The following is a 16,646-nucleotide window of genomic DNA, read 5'->3' as shown; positions in this document are numbered from 1 at the left end:
TACAGTGATTTCTAGTTTGGAATACACTGATTATTTTTCAAAATTTGTATGAGATTTTGTACAATGAGAAATAACTCTTCCTGACAGTGGTATGTCTATATTCCCGTGGTGGCCCTCAAACTTCCTCTGTGCTGCCCAGCAATCCTGCTGTATTGCGTTGCACTTGACCACCCCTCTCCTCCCTCCTCCCCTTCCACACTTTTCCCTCTTCCACCATTAGTTGATCATCTGGCTTCTGAGTCCACTCAGAATCAAGGACAGAATCACTCAGACAGGGATAGCCCACCACCAGAGTCTAGCCTCCCCACACACCCCTTTCTGAGCTGCCTTCTCTCCTATTGATAGTAATGAACGGGCCCTACCCGACTCAAGAACTTCCCTCTAGAAGTTATCCCCTCTCTCTGTGCATTAACTGTTTCCCCTCTTGCCTGGATTATTCCCTCCAATGAGCTCTCTTGTCTCTCCCATAGGCCATACCCATTTCCCCATCTTTACTTTCCCAGTCTAGCTCCTCCAAGGAGTGTGGTCCATATCCACTGCCTCTACTTACTCTCCTTGCACTCTCTCTCCAATCCACTCCAGCCAAGGGTAGTCCCCAGCACTCCCCTCTGTCAAAGACACCAATACCCTCCAGGGTACCAAGTTGAAAAGTCAATGATAGGTTCTCATCTTATTTGACCCATCAGCAGCATTGGCATAACTGATTACTCCCTCATTCTCAAAACATTGTCTTTCATTTGGCTCTATTTCTCTCTCCTTTCCCTCATTGGCTGCTGTTTCTCAGTCACATCGGCCAGATCTTCTTCATCTTCATTCACTGATCTCTAAATGTTGGGAGTGCCCCAGGTCTTAATTCTTAGACCTCTTCTCTTCTCCACCCACGTTCCCAGATTCTCGACGCTGATGATACACAGATTTCTATCTCTAGTCCAGACCTCTCTCCTGAAGGCTAGGCTCTCATGTCTTATTGCCTACTCAACTTTTCCACATAGATGTCTGATGAGCACCTAAAATGTACTAAATCCAGGGGTGCCTGGTTGGCTCAGTCAGTGAAGCATCCAACTTTGGCTCAGGTCATGACCTCATGGTTCATGAGTTCAAGCCCCACATTGCACTCTCTGCTGATAGCTCAGAGCCTGGAGCCTGCTTCAGATTTTGTGTCTCCCTCTCTCTCTGCCCATCTCCTGTTCATGCTCTGTCTCTTTTTCTCTCCCCAAAATAAATACAAACATTAAAAAAAAGTTTTTAATGTACTAAATCCAAACCCAAACACTTGAGCTTTCCCTCCATACCTGTTCCCCCTATAGATTTTCCTATCTCACTAAACGAGTCTCCATTAACCAGGTGTTCATGCCCAAATCCAGAATTTTCTTTGAGTCCTCTTCCTCTCCCATCCCGCAATTGAATCATCAATAAGTCCTGTTTGGCTTACTCTGAATATATCTAGAATCCCACTTACAGTTACCACTGTAGTCCAAATTAACATCACCTTTCTCTTAGCCCATCTCAATAGCTTCCTCGTAGTCTCTGCTTCCACACTTGTCCTCCCCTTCTACTTTACAAACAGAATGATCTTTTAGGAGTTGAGGCCAGTCATGTCCTTTCTCTGCAGAAACCCCTAAAAATGTCTTCTCATTTTACCAAACTATAACCCTGCTGGCTATCCCTCTGGCATCATCTCCTGCTATTTTCCTTCCTATTCCTCTGTATCAGGCATTCCTGGCCTCTTTGCTATCCCTGGAGGATGCCAAGTCCACTCAACCTCAGGGCCCTTCCATTTGCTCTTCTCCATATCTGAAAAGCTTTTCCCCAAGAATGCTTCAGAGCTTGCCCCCTCACTTCATTTATATCTCTGCTCAAATGTCCCCTCATCAGGAATGCCTTCCTTGACCCAACCACCACTCCTGAACTCCTTTACCTACTCTATTTGCTCTCACAACACTCTTCACCCCCCAGATATTATAACATAATTTGATATTATATAATACTGACTATATATTATTGCATATAGTTATATATTTGCATATTATATATCACACACACACACACACACACACACACACACAGAGGCTCATTGTCTGTCTCCCTCTCCCATCCCCATCTCACCACTAGAATAAGAATTCAACTTCTCAGCTTGTAGAACAGTGCCCGCCACAAAATAGGTGGCTCAAAAATTGTTGAACAGATTACCAAAGCTATTCAAATTTCACCAGTTCTCACAAGTGTCATCTGTGCAGTGTTTCAGCTGTCCTGAAGTTTTATGGGTTAGATACACTTTGAAACATCTGACTTTGAAATAATAAACCTTAGTCATAATTCTCAGGAATTTGCCCAACAAGTAGAACTCAGTTTCTTCTCAACAGACCTTCTTTCACCACATTGGTTATTCCTGGCTTTGGCATTCTCCCCCTCTAAACATCTTACTCTGTTCTCTCCCACTGGACATTAACTTTGTACTGCTATATCTTATTCAAGGTCCCACATTTAAAAATCTGCCTACTGTTCTGCCTAAAGAAAACCGTTACATCTTCTCAGCACCATCAGATCCTCTAATAGGGTGCTGGAGAGCAAGAAAATGAAAAACTTGTGAACTGCTCAACTCTTTCTTCATGTATGTCTTTGCTCATTTTTTTTTGTTTGTTTCCTGAATAATTTTTCCTATCTTATTTTATAAAATCAGGGAGATTTACAGAAACAATGTTCACTGACTTCAATAATATGGTACAAAGCTATTATCCCTGGAAATCATATCCTGCTTAGAAATGTATCACAGATGAAGTCCATATTCTGGATCAGTGCACACATGTAATTATACAGAAAAAAAAGTGTATCAGAAAAGGTTGAATGTTGCATACATGGGAAATAAATTGACCTCTATTCCAGTTACTATCATGAATATACAGAAGGAAAAACCTGCATCTGTTTCACATTGTAAATGCCTGAAGCGTCCAGAACAGAACCATAAACTCACGGAATGGCAGCAAACATTCACTATAAGGGTGCTAAAGCCATCCATGGACTAATCTCTGAGGCAGTACTGTTAAAAGAGTGTCCAGGACTAATTTCGTACAATTCTGAGTATGTTTCCTAGGCTTTAATTCAAGTAACCTACTTCTAACTATTCAAAAGGAAATAACTAACTCCTTACTAGGCTTCAAGCGCCTCCAAGGCATGGTTTTGTCTTATTCATTGCCACAGAGGCACATGATTTCGGTACTGGACATGACTATAGAGGTCAACTAGTTCGAATTTAATCATTTTGAATGACTAGGTAATACAACCTATCACAGTTTCATTTGGTTTTTTTTCATCTTGAATTGCTGTCCTATCTCATACATGAGAATTTCTAACTAAGAAAACTCCAGTGTGAGTCTTTGGCAGGTAGACTAATTGAAATGACCTAATAGCCTTTGTTGTACCCTCTGGGACCAGAAGCAAGGTGGCAAGATCAGCCTCCAGCAACATCCCTCTCCTCCCCTCCTCCACATCACAGCCAGCAGCCATGGCCTGCCTGAAAAGAAATGAATTTGCATGACCTTCACAAGGATCTTCTCAAGCCTGGCTCTAGAAAAAAATTTCCTGGTGCTATTAAAATGCACAAAGTTATCGCATTGACACTCATACACTTACAGGAATGAGGAATGCAGAAACATCACCATCCACAAGACTAAGGACTGGCCCTGCCAGGGCAGATCAGAGCTCAGTATTTTCTGTCCTTGCCAGAAGGCCAGGTAGGGACCTCAAGAAGCAGGGTGTTTTATCAAAAGAGGCACCAGACCCAAAGTCAGGAGACTGAGAACTGCTCCTAGCTCTTAGGCTTCTCTTCGTCTGAAAACCATGAAGGCTAGCGGAGAAAAACTCCCCGTGTGGTTCTAGACCTACATGAGAGGCTCTGCAATGCTGTTAGAAAAATTAGCCCGGCCTTTTGAGCTTCCTTTGGTCCATCTCTTAGCTTTCCACACAGACAGTCAAAATGAGGGCCTTTTAAAACTCTGCCCTCAATCGAAGGTGGTTCACAGTAACACTTTGGCTGGTATCACAAGACTCCCAGGGCAATGCTTCACTGCTTCCTCAGCATATGCCAGTGCCCATTTTACAGGGGGGGATTTATGATCCTTCTCTCAGTAGAGCGAGCCAAAGTTTTATAATATTCATTAAAAATCAGCACCACATGTAATAATATGGAATACTGCCTGTACACAAGGGGGCCAAGTTATAGGTGTTCGGGGAAACGTGGCAGAATTTCTTGGCCTTGGCAGGGGTAAAGTTCCAGGCACCAGCACTGCACTAACACAACCTTCTTTTATTGCAAATGTTCGTTCACTCTAAGTCCTAATTACTTTCTGTAAAATCCTCACCACCATCAAGCTTTCTTCTGACAGGGCAGCCACACGATGGCCTTAAAGTACAGCAGCAACACCCTGGCAGCCTCCGGAGTAAGAGGCAGGGGAGAGGCTGGAACCCAGGAGGAGTTGGGGCTGAAGCTGAAAGCGAGGCTTTCCATTTACACTTAGCAATTGCTCTCGCCCCTTCCAAAACCAAGTCGTGGGGGCTATAGACTCGCTCAGTGGGACGGGCCCAGGCCCTCGGGTGAAGGATTCAATCGCTGTTGGGTCGGAAACTACTCTTCCTCGCCCCACCCCCACTCATGAGGGGGCCAGGTTAGCTTGGTGGGGGCCCGTGGAACATCTTTTCCCTCCCCTCCTGGGAAACGCTAGACAACCCAGGAATCCCAGGTCTCGACGTCTGGCTCCTCTTCCTGGGGGCAGGGCCCTGGGCTCTGCACCCCTCCCCACGTGCCATACCAGCCCTCACCACTCCCCTCCCCCCCACAAGCCCCCAACCCTTGCCTTTCAAGGCCTTTGCGAGTCTCGAACAAGGCCGGACCCGGCCAGGCGCTCAGTCCGGCCGGGAGCACGGGGCTCTCCCCACCGCGCGGCTGCACAAAGCGGGGAGTGCAGCGGCGGCTGAGGCGCGCCCCCTCCCGCGAGCGGGCCGAGCGCGCGCGCCCGCCCCCGCCCCTCGCCCCCCACCCTAGCCCCCGGAGCGCCATTCGCGGAGCGGCTTACGCTAGTCGCCAGGCGTACGGCGCCCCAGCGGCCGGGGAGGTGCGCTGCCCGGCTCCCGTAAAGTTATTGTGAATGGGGAGCGGGTGACGTCAGCGCCGAATGTCAACAATGTAGCGATTGAGAGTGTGGGCGTTCCGGGGAGAGCGCGAGCCGCGCGGCGCGGAGCAAACAGCGCCGAGCCGCCGCCGCCTCAGCAGCAGCAGCAGCAGCGACCGTGCACACCCGGGCTGCGGTCGCAGCAGCGCTAACGTGAGCGCCCGCCGCCGCCCTCTCCACCCCGCCTGCCTGTTCCCGCGGCCGCCGGGCTCTTGCTTTCTCTCCGGCCTCCCCTCGACCCTTCCCCTCCCCCTACCCGGTACACTCGGGGGGCTGGGAACGAGCTGCCATGTGATGCGCGTCTTCTCCGAGAGCTTTCGGTGACCCCCGAACCGCCCACCGCGCCAGCTCCCGGGAGGGGGCTGCAGGCTGGGAAGACACTGGGAAGAGGAGGCGAAAAAGGACGCAAAGTTCTCTGGCGAGGTGAGTCCCCGGCCCTGGGTCCCGGGCCCGGCACCGGGTGGGGCGGCGGGGCAAGTTAACGGGGGGAGGGAGCGGGTGCGCGGGGCAGGCGGGGAGGCGTGGGGAAGCGACGCGGGAAGGGAGCCCGGCCGCCCGGCGCGCAGCCGCCCGTCGAGCGCCCTGCCCGCTTTTATGGCATTTTCTAGGAACGGGAAGGGGGTGGGAGCCGAGCCGGCGGACGCGGCGCGGCGAATGTGAGCTCTCTCGCCAGGCTGTTTACGGCAGGCGAGGCGGCATTGTATTTTGCTCGCGTCGACGGGTGTTTTGGAACAGCAGGGGGAGGAGGAGCAGAGGGTAATAAGTCAGGCGTGGGGAGGGCGGGCTGGAGGGAGGCGCGCGTCCGCGCAAGCCGGAGCAGCTGTCAGACCCACGGCCCTGCTCTCGGCCCCCAGCCCGCGATCCCCGCGCCAGGCCCGGCGGCCTCCTAGTTGCCGGCGGCGTCCGCGCCTGGGGCTGCTCCGCGGGGACTGCGGCCACCGCGCCTTCGCGCTCAGCTGTCAGTCGCCGCTGGGTAGCTGAGACCTCCGCGACTGGCGCGGCATCAAAGCCCAAGTTTAGGGTCCCGGGAAGAGGCAAGCTGGGAGACTCGCAGCGCAGACCAAGGGAAGCGCGCTGGGTGGAATCCCTCCTATCCAGTGATCGCGTTACGGGAATGCGTCCCTGGGAGCTTGAACCGAGGGGCTCGTGCCTTCAGAGACAGAAACCTTATACCTCCCCCTCCCCAAGATTCTACATGAAATCAAAGTGCAACGCACACACACCCTCTTTTTCCTCCCCACACTTCAGTTTCCAAGCTTCACCCAGGAGAGGAGTTTATCCAGGGGACACCTCCCCACCTCCCCATGCCGAGTCTCCCTGTGATCGCTTCGTACTCCTCTCACGGGTGGGTGCTTAGTAGCCCAGTGGCGTTGGAGAGGGCGGCGGGCGGCGCTCATGGACTACCCCAGTTGCCCGCGAGAGGGGACTCGAGTGAGCATCTCGTCCACTTCGATCTGGCCGAGAATTTGCAGGAACTCGAACCGTGGGAGGAAGCGGGCGGGGCCGAGTGTATGCACGTGAAAGGGGCCGCGCAGCCCTGGCTTCGGGGGTTGTGGACGTGCGGAGTATCCTCAGCACCTTCTCGCGTGTAGGCGAGTTTAACAACTTGGGGGAAGTTCCAGTGTGGGCGCTGTCCCGATGGTTTTGTCTGTGGCCGGAGAAGGCGCGCCTCGCAGCTCTCGCGCCCGGTGACCGTGGTCGCTGCGACCCGTGGCCCCCGAGAAATGGGAAGGACGAGGGCGCCCCACCCCCTACTGCGCCGCAGACTCCCCGCGGATCCGCGGGTAGCGAGACGCGGCGTTCCTTGGTTTCCACCTTTGCTGTCTAGTGCTGTAGTCGCACTGTGTGTAAATTTCATCTGTTGCGTGTGTTTAACTAAAAAGGGTAATTACTTTAGATAAAAATCCTTTTCTGCCTAGTGGGAACCTTGGCGGAGATGATGCCTAATGAGATATTTTGCTTTTGTCTGTTTAGAGTAAAATTAGAGATGTTAACTCCGATAACGGTTTTCTCAGATCATTAAAATGTAACATGTAGGAAAGGCATGTCGAGCTGCGAAGGCTCTGGCTGACATGAAAGAAGCTGAGCGTGAAAGGCTGCCACTCTTTCCGTGGAGAGGGCTATTTTGGTAAGGCAGCGGGCGTCTTGCTTAAAATGTGAGATTGCCCCACCCTGGTTCTCCGGCAGCTCCCGAGTAAATGGCATTTTTCATTCTTGCAGGTAGTAATAAACGTGAGTCAAAATGACATCTTGTTAGAATTAGTCTTTAGTCTGTAAGAGAGATTGCTAAATTACAGTGTTGCACTCAGACTGCTCCAGTGAAAGGTCTGTCAGCATTTCCATTATAAATTCAGTTTTTCAGGAGTTTATAATTTCACCACAAAAGTTGTGGTGACTGAAATGTTTTTCCCTTGTAGTGTTCTGGTTTAGAGAATGCATTGATTGCCCAATTCTGTCCTATTTGCTGTTCCTGAAACTTGAATGTCATTCAAAGTGGGGGGGGGGTCCCCAAAATGGAATACACAACCATGGAATAAAAAGTACTTTTGTTAGAACACACTCTAATTTGTGCAGGGCAATATTTTCATTTTGCATTTTGGAAGGCTTTGGGTTTGACATTTGGTAATCATAAGTGTGTTGAGTTAATTCCTCTGGTATCTGTTGCTTCTGCAGGTGGATTGAAATGTCAGTTCATTTTGTATATGCCAGGATTATATGGGAAAACATTCTCTTCATGCATGTGTGTGTCTGAACTCATAGCTAAATTATAAATACCCTTGTTAGTTATTTTTCTGTTCCTTGTAGGTTGCATGTGAGGATCTGCCATAGAGAAGAGGGGGTTAGGCAGAAAGGGAGGGGGGGTCATCAGAACAAACCCCCACCCCCACCCCACCCCAGTTCACTTTTCAGTGTTGCTAATGCCTGGGAAGAAGCCATTTATTCCCTTTCTATTGAATCATGCCTTTGACTCAGTATCTTCAGGCAAGTTCTTTCCAGTCACTCACCTCTGGCTGCTGTATGAGGGGCTTAATTATTTGCAAACTGCCTTGAAATCCCTGGATGAAAGGCACTGCATAAGTGCAAAGTATTGTTATTCAGATATGGAATTTAATGATCCATTACAGTTCATCAGGAAATGCACTTTGCAGTGATGGTAGGAAACGTTTTCACCTGATAGAGGGTAATAACAACTGCTTAAAAGTGGGTTCAGATTACAGATGAGACAATTAACTCTAGCCATGTGCTCTTCAATTTGTTGCAATTCATTTTGTGATCAAAGTGAGTCACGGAGAGCCAGATGGTCAGGTTCATGTTCAAATCTCTCCTAGGCCGGCCCTTCACTTCTGGGCCCACTGTCTGCACAGCCAACGGGACTTACTCATTAGCGCTTGTGAGCTGTTCCTCAGAATGGTTGATCGGGGCTCCTGTGATGCCAACAATAGGGCTCAGACCAATCTATATCGTTGGGAGCAGTTTAATTTTATTTGGATTAACTCACGCTTAGTATCTCTGGTATGGATCCAGGCTTAACAAGGGTGGAGAGAGATTCTAGAGGCTCTCTAGCTCAGTGTGCTGGGCTTCACTCCCCTACTTTTTGTGCCTCAGGTTTGGGGGGGGGTATGGTAGCTGGCTTGTTGTTAATGCTGGCTTCATTACTGAATGAATCACAGAATTACTTAGAGAAATAAATACCCTTCCTGTTTTGCTGAGGGGGTGTGGTGCAAGACCAGCTTCGTGGGCATGTGTGTGCTCTGTTGTACCCTTCCCCCCCTGCTCAGAAGGATCTCACACTTGGTTGAATCATCTGTTGTTAATCATCTTGAAATTGTTAATAATTCTTGACTTCGGGGCCCTTCATTTTCATTTTTCACTCTCCTGGTGAGGGGGGGGGCATAGTAGGGAAGGGCAACCACTACTTTGTCTTAGCCTCTTGTTGACTGTTGCCACACAGGAATAGGTGGGAATACTGGCTTTGTGTTACCATGTCGCCTGGTTTATCCAAGAGAAGCAGGATATCTGCATTTTTATGTGGAAGCTCTAAGTTTAAAATACTAGTTCAAAAAAAACTTTAATTTTTTTTAACGTTTATTCATTTTTGAGAGAGAGAGAGAGAGACAGAGCTTGAGTGGGGGAGGAGCAGAGAGAAAGGGAGACACAGAATCCCAAGCAGGGTCCAGGCTCTGAGCTGTCAGCACAGAACTTGATGTGGGGCTCGAACTCACAGACCACGAGATCATGACCTGAACCGAAGTCAGACACTCAACCGACTGAGCCACCCAAGCGCCCCTCAAAAATTTTTTAAATGCTGGATGAAGATGTATGCAATAGCTAGAGCTGGCCTTTCTTCTGCCTTTCTTTTAGGTAACCTTTCTTCTGCCACTGAATGGGCTAAAACTTCTTATTGTTTAATATTGCTGTATTTGGCTATTTTCTAAAGGCCTGGCACATAGTAGATGATTTATGAGTCTCCACCAAGCAAATGTCTGTAGCTATCCAGAAAATTGAAAGATATAAGAAAAACAAAACTTGAAATCAAAACTGAGTCCCACTCAGGGATTGATAACTTTCTTTCTGATGGAGAATGCAACATGAAGAGCCACATACTTAATATCATGGGTGCCATGGCAATCCTCTGAAGGTAAATAATCCATTCCTTTTGAATAACCTGTCATCTTCTTAGGTGTTATTGACCAGATGGGGTAACTTGGCTATTAAATGCCTGAGGACCTACATGAGAATTTGACATTTGAGAACACCCACTAAAATAATAGTTGTGATTTATTGAAGGCTCAGTATGTGCCAGGAACAGTGTTAACTACTTTCTCTGTACTTGCCTCGATGACTCCTCAAAGCAACCTTGAGAAGTAGGCATTGTGCCCATTCTGCAGAAGAGGAATTTTCTCATTTTATGTTGTAAAGAATTTCACCTGAATGCTGTATGTGTTTTCTGGACTGTCTAAAGGTTATTCCCCATCCTGTATGTACAGTCTAGCCCTGAGTCAATGACTAGGTGTGCACAGGAACCATATTAAACAGAGGACATGGCTCCTACTCTCATGGACAAGGAACATAGAACAGTACCAGATGCAACATATTTGCCAAAACCTGCATTTATACAGCAGACACTGCATCTACCTTCCTGTTCCTCTCTTACTAACTGGATATTACAGAAGTTCCAGTGACATAGGACCCTAGCAGAGGCACTGGAGGATCAGAAGCCAAGGCTGGTTGTAAAAATTTGCATTTTGGGGGAAAAGGGCATAAACTTCTGGCACAGCTAGAGCTACATTACGCAAAGCAGCACCAAGACCCTGGGAATCATAGAAAATCGCTCCTGTTTTGTCAGTGAGAGTGTGTGACCTACTCCTGGCCCATCTTTAAATTTTATGTAAATATTTACAGATTGTTCAAGTCCAAAGTGAAACCTGCTGTGAACTAAACATTTTGTAAATTTAGAAAGGTTGCCCAGAATATCCTTTTTTTATTTTTTGGCTTGGAACAACATTTCATAGCAAAGTAGTTTTCTTTGTCAGTTCAGGGTTTTTCCTTTTACTTTTCTCCCCCCCCCCCCCCTTTTTTTTCTTTCTTATTAATTTAAAATGTTAGTCTACCTAAACCTAAAACCTAATCTTAACCATCAGCATGCTGCTTAGCCTCCCTAAAGCTGGAAGTATCCTTAGAATCACTACTCTGTCCTTTTCAAGGACCATTTCTTTTCTAAAGAATATGGAAATTGAACCTTGCCATACCAGTGGCACTACCTCACAAATCAGGCAGGATTTTTGCCTTTGTTTTTCCTTGAGCTATCTTTTCCAAAATAATAAATCTCCCCAATCTGAAAGCATTTCACGTATGTACTCGTTCATTCTAGTCATTGGAATTACAGCCAAGATGTCTCTCAGTCTTCCCCAGTGACTTCATAATCATCATTTCTCCAGCATATTCCCCTGGTTAACTTCTCTTTTGTTCCTTAGCCTGATAATAAATTGTCCTTTGGTTCTGAGATGGGTCATTTCCTCCCTGACTTTTTTGTTCATCTCCTGAAGGCTGTAGGACACACCGCTGATGCCCCTGAGAACTGGCGCTCGGTTGCTAGCTCCCTCTTGTCTTTGTGTCTGCTTTCATCTTCTCCTTCCCCAAGCATTTAAATCCTCCACTGCCCAGTCCTCCTATTCTTCTCGTAATTGTTTTCGTTTTTCCTGTGTCTGCAGCTAGCGTGTCACAAACTCCAGGTTAGTTTCAGAAGAAATCTGTTTGAACTTCCAGGTCCTCCAATTCCAGTCTTGCACTGTTCTTCTCTCTCCCCTGTCATTTTCTGCAGATGCTTCAGGAGTTTCCTCAGGACTTTTCATGAGTCTGACCCAGAAGGCTTAGACTAGAAGTTTCCCTAGTATCCCAGTATCCACACATTAGTGGCAGTTTTTATTTTCTTCCCATTCTGTATTAGAACCTTGGGGTTGCAACAAAATGGGCCAGGTGTTCAGAAGTGCCGTTCTTTAGGGATAGATGCCTCATTCATTCCATAAATAAACATCTACTGAACATCTCTTATGTGGCAGGCATGGTGTTAGGTGATCATAGTGCTCTTGGTGGAAAGCGGTAAGGGGTCACAGATCCAGTTCTGGTCCCTGCCCTAGTGAAGAATGCCATAGAGATGACATTAATTAGGTAGTAACAGATCACCCACTGCACGTTCTGTAAAGGAAAGGTATTCCATTCCAGGGTGGGTGTAATGGGGGAATGTGACCAGGCTGGGCAGTTGGGGCAGCCCTTCTTGAGGAATTATGGAATGAGCTGCCTATCCGAGCCCATCTGAAATTTGGAGCTTGTCATTTCTTCCTAGCCTCCTAATCCTATTAATTCACTACTATCTTTGGCCCTTTGGAGTATTGCATAAACCATGATATAACCCTTGGGGCCATTTTGGCAAATAATGATTCCTGTATACAGAGTCCAGAATTGATTTATTTACCTGTGTCTTTAGAACCTGATAAAAACAGAATTAATTGCCAAGAATACTGTTCATTTCCATAGTTGGAAAACAATGCAAGTTAGCGTTTTTATTTTGAACATATTTAGGGTCATTTTGACAACATTCAAATGATTAGAAGTTACACAGACATTCCTCCCAGTTGGCTGGTAAGTGTCTGACATAGGCAAGGATCTTCAATGAAAATGTGAGCCCAGCTTCTGTATGAACCCCCTGCCTACCCCAAAGCAAGAAGGTTTCTAGCCTCTGCAGCCCAGGAAGGATTATTTAGACCATTCTTAGCACAATTTAGGAGTTTTGACGGTATCTATTTAAAACAAACTACTGTACCGTATGCTAAAACTCTTTTTCTTTGGATGATAGCTAGCCTGTGTTGGGAGCTTCCTATGTGTGTTATTCATATTAACTCATTTAATCCTTATAACAACCCAGAGCTGGGTGTGATCATTAGAAGCTGAGGCACAGATGTCAACCAGCTAATGAGAGGTAGAGCTGGGATTGGAAACTAGGTATCTGATGCTACAGCCTGTTCTCTTAACTGCCATGCTATTCTGCCCCCCGTCCCCCGCTTTTCGTTTTTGCTCTCTAGCAGTTCTCAGAAGTAGAAATATAGGCCAACTCACTCTGAAATATTGGATATTTTGTTGATGTCTATCTGAACGATAAAATTGAAAAAATCATGTGTCAGTGAACTTTAATGAATACATCTTTTGTCTTTCATATGATTCACTTTCTAATAATTTCATTCCTCAGGTCTAAGTGTCCACTGGGGATCAGAGAGCAGAAGTGGTGACATAAAGAAGAACTAGACAACGTGAATCCCATGGCCCTGTCCCCAGGATTTTCCTGTAGTGCAAGCTTCTACCTCTTGTTAAGTGAAGACTTTGTTTTTAGCATTTTTTTAAATGAGGGTAGGAAAGGTGAAGGAAAACTATTCCTATATAGGTAAATGATTCTACTGAGGAGGAAGAATTTCATCCAGAACCAATTCCATTAGAGCTCCTAATTAGAAATATTAGCTACTAGTAACAGATAAAAGCAGGTAACCTTTGCTCTCATTCTCCCCAATTTATTTATTATTTATTTTTAAATTTATTATTAGGAAGAGATTATCTTGCCAGATTAGCATGTTGCAACTCTCAACTGGGGATTTGAATGGTTTTAAAGGACTCAGCGAGGCAGTTGGTTTGGCAGTGACCTTGATTACTCAGGTTTGCAGGGTCACTGTTTGGAATGCTGATTCAGCTTTGCCCTGGGCTGGACATCTAAGTTGGTCTTCCTTAGTCAAGAGGCATTATTCTTGGGAGCTACTAGGACATCAAGCACACATTTGAAGCTCAATTTGGAAAATGATCTAGCATATGAATGTACTGTGCTTATTTTTCAGTATTTAGTTCAAATTTTGGAGATGGCTAAATGAGGAGATGCTTAGTGTGTCACTGTTGGAGGTTTTAAGTGATTAAAAAAATCAAGCAGATGAGTGCATAAAGATTTCTATGCAAACAATGATGAGCTTAAATTAAAGCAGCTGATTTCGTGTAAGAATTACTTGCATTGATTTGTAGAATATCTATATGGGTTCAAGATTCCATATTATGCAAATGAATGAGCCCTGAAGAGTCAAACTATGAAAAAAAAAAAAAGAAATTAACTATAAAGATATTATTACCCTCTCAGCAAGAGGAAAATGTAGACATACTTAGAGTTAACCCTTACTTTTCATATTATCTCCTTAGTAAGATCAGTGTCAGGGATGATGATCCTTTCTGCAATTGTAAAGCTAAGCAAGGTTTGCGATCAGTTCTTCCTTCCACCGGCCTCATTCCATCCTTCTGCAGTCTTTGCTGTGCTGCGTTCGGCCACCAGTGCCCTTAACTAGTCCCCTTGTTCCCTTTCAAAACAAAGCTCAGAAAGAGATTTTATGAAAACAATTTTACTATGGTGTAAATAACAGCATACCTAGTACACTTGTTTCTGAATCATCAGCATGTTAATAGGAGACAAAGCCAAAGAAGCAAAATTCTATCACTGGGAATGGTAAGATTTCACACATTTGTAACCTGGTTATGGGAGGACATCTCTGAGTGAAGAGAAGGTGTTTATAAATCCAGTCCTGGACAGAGAATATAGATAAGCAGATTAAAGGATAAAAACCACTGTATTATTAAAAATATAAGGAGGTGATGATTTTTAATGTTTTAATACATTTGTCAGTGAACACCACCTTCCTCTTGACAAACACTGGATCTGATCACATAAACCTGTGTAGCAAGATGGTATGTTATTTGACCTTTAAACAGAACTACAGGAGAAAGCCAGTTGGTTTATAATTAGGAATTCTTGTCATTCAGTAGCAGTGAACTCAAAGTATGCTGTTGTCCTTAAATGTTGAATTTTAGGAGGAAAAAAAAGCAGTGGACCCCACTCACCTGCCTCCACACCCTATTTTATTACTAAAAATTGAGTTGATAAATTTATTTAAAAATTGGCATGACCTATGCTGTTAGCATGGTGATTATATCTGAATGTTTGGAGAAGTTGATTGACTCATGAAACAATGCTTAGTTTAGACCTGTTACCTGTTAAATACCCAGTTGTGGAGTCTGAACTGCCTTCTGAACTACCCAACCACCAAGGCAAAGTCCTCCAGCAACCATGCTATGTTGAGTTGATGGCGCCATCTAGTGCCAGTCTGTGGAACTATCCTGCTGGATTCCTTCCTTCACTGTGGGTCAGATCACTGAGTAGCTGGGTGGAATACTTCACTGTCTAGTGGGGCACCCAATTCCTACCTTTCCTCTGTCTCCCTAGTTTAGTTATGCCACCATGCCCGCTTTTCTCCCTGACTCCATTTCTTTCTGTTCCTCACTCACTAGTATCCCCTTCTTATAGCCATTTTCCCTTCTTTTTTTCCTCTTCCAACTCTTGATCATTTCTTTTGAAGAAAAAAAAAAATCAGTGCTCACAACTGATAAACATAAAGATTTTTCTAATGATACATTATGCCAAAGTAAGAGAATGCCATGCATTTCAAAGTGAAATTAATCTTTTAAACCATGTTGAAAGAACCAGAGTGAGACAAGATGAAGACCAAAAGTCTTATTTAGAAGACTGTCCCTTATCTTCCTCTAATTAGATGCTTCCTCAAACACAGTCAGTCAAGAGGGTTTTTTTTTTAAAGTTTTAATTGGTTTTGGAACAATTATTATGGTATTATTTTCTCTTTTTAAATTGCAATTGAACATCTCACTCGTATTTTACATTTGAAACTGTTTCATGGAATATCCTGGAATGCTAGCTCACTAGCATGGCATTGTCTCTATGGGAAAATGTGTTCTGAGTTCCAAACCGTTTTCCTGTAGATTTTTGGATCCTGTATTAAAAGAGAGAACAGAGATGAAAGACGCGTAGGACAAACCTGAGATGTAATTACTCTAACATTTGTGGGATCTGAATTAGTATACAGGTTTAAGTCTCCCACATCAAACAATAAATTTTAAATTTCCACTTATGTTAAGCATCTTGATATTGTGGGTTTGAAAGTAAGTCCCCTCTGAAAAACAGGAACTGTGCTTGTCTGTTACCAGTTTTTGTGGTCGATAGAGCAACTATTTTGATTTTTCAGAAGGAGGAAAAGCAGTTAAATCCAGTTAAAATTAAAACCAGTTAAAATTAACTGGCTTGTAAGATTTGAATGCAGCTGTTCCACACATCACAACACTGAGAGTGAGTTGTTTGTTTATTACCGCTATTAATTATTATTGGTTGTTGCCACTACTTTTGGGGCAGTGGCATATAGGTTATTTATATTTTTGGTCTAACCTTAGAAAATAGAACTGCAAGGGTAGGGAGGTTCCTGTTTGCTAATTTGCGTGTACCTTGTTTTGATTTTTGCTGGGTAGGTGTGTGCACCTTATGTATGCAAGAGTAATTTAGCATGTCAGCAGTTTCCTACCAGAGGCGCTTGCTGACTCATGGAGCTCTTGTGGCACTCAGCTGGCCGCACTGTAAACTGCCCACAGCCCTGGTGCTGCCCTTGGAGAGCACCGGGCCTTTGAGCTTCTGGCAGCCTATTTTCAGATCTGTAGTCACTGCTGATCTGGGTTTCCTCCTTCCAGCAGCCCATCATAGCCTTTTGGTTGCAGGGCAGAACACTGGGCATATTTCTACCTTTGTAGAGACTGCATAAGCACCGTGGCATTTCTGGGAATCCCTCGGGGAAATGGATTTTTACTTCATTTTAATTTTCTGAGACTCTTTAAGGGGAGAAGGGTGAGGGGATGAGAATAGGGGAAAAGGAATATGCTGTTATTTCTTCCTTAGCACCAGAAGGAACTTTCATAAACCTTTAGCGTAGGTTTTCTTGGTGTAACTGAAACCTGACCTACTTCTCCCTCCGTAAGGAGCATGTGCCTTGAGTGGGGAAGTAGGGGAGTGGGTGCACAGTGGCTAGCCTGACATGGTTTTGTGTGGTGCAAGCCCTTCAGTGA

General features: G+C 45.5%; 1 protein-coding gene and 1 long non-coding RNA gene across 7 annotated transcripts in view; one reads left to right on the top strand and one right to left on the bottom strand.

Annotated features, from left to right (window-relative positions):
• The window catches only part of LOC147581083 (uncharacterized), a 186,345-nt gene extending 181,037 nt beyond the window's left edge, over window positions 1-5,308 (bottom strand). The window contains exon 1 of the long non-coding RNA XR_015251392.1: window positions 5,070-5,308. This is a non-coding gene — a long non-coding RNA (uncharacterized LOC147581083). The remainder of the gene's footprint in view (window positions 1-5,069) is intronic.
• A 140-nt stretch (window positions 5,309-5,448) lies between these two features.
• The window catches only part of BACH2 (BACH transcriptional regulator 2), a 356,529-nt gene continuing 345,331 nt past the window's right edge, over window positions 5,449-16,646 (top strand). For 3 of the 6 annotated variants that reach the window (XM_086707425.1, XM_086707428.1, XM_086707423.1), the window contains exon 1: window positions 5,455-5,588. The gene's annotated coding sequence lies outside the window, so the exon portion shown is untranslated. Of the gene's footprint in view, window positions 5,589-16,646 lie in introns of all 6 variants that reach the window. The other 3 variants (XM_086707426.1, XM_086707429.1, XM_086707424.1) reach the window with 2 other exon arrangements.

Source organism: Puma concolor, chromosome B2 (genome assembly GCF_028749965.1).
Source record: "Puma concolor isolate L17-30 chromosome B2, mPumCon1.1.hap2, whole genome shotgun sequence".
Taxonomy (NCBI): Eukaryota; Metazoa; Chordata; class Mammalia; order Carnivora; family Felidae; genus Puma; species Puma concolor.
This window is presented reverse-complemented; position numbering and strand designations above follow the sequence as displayed.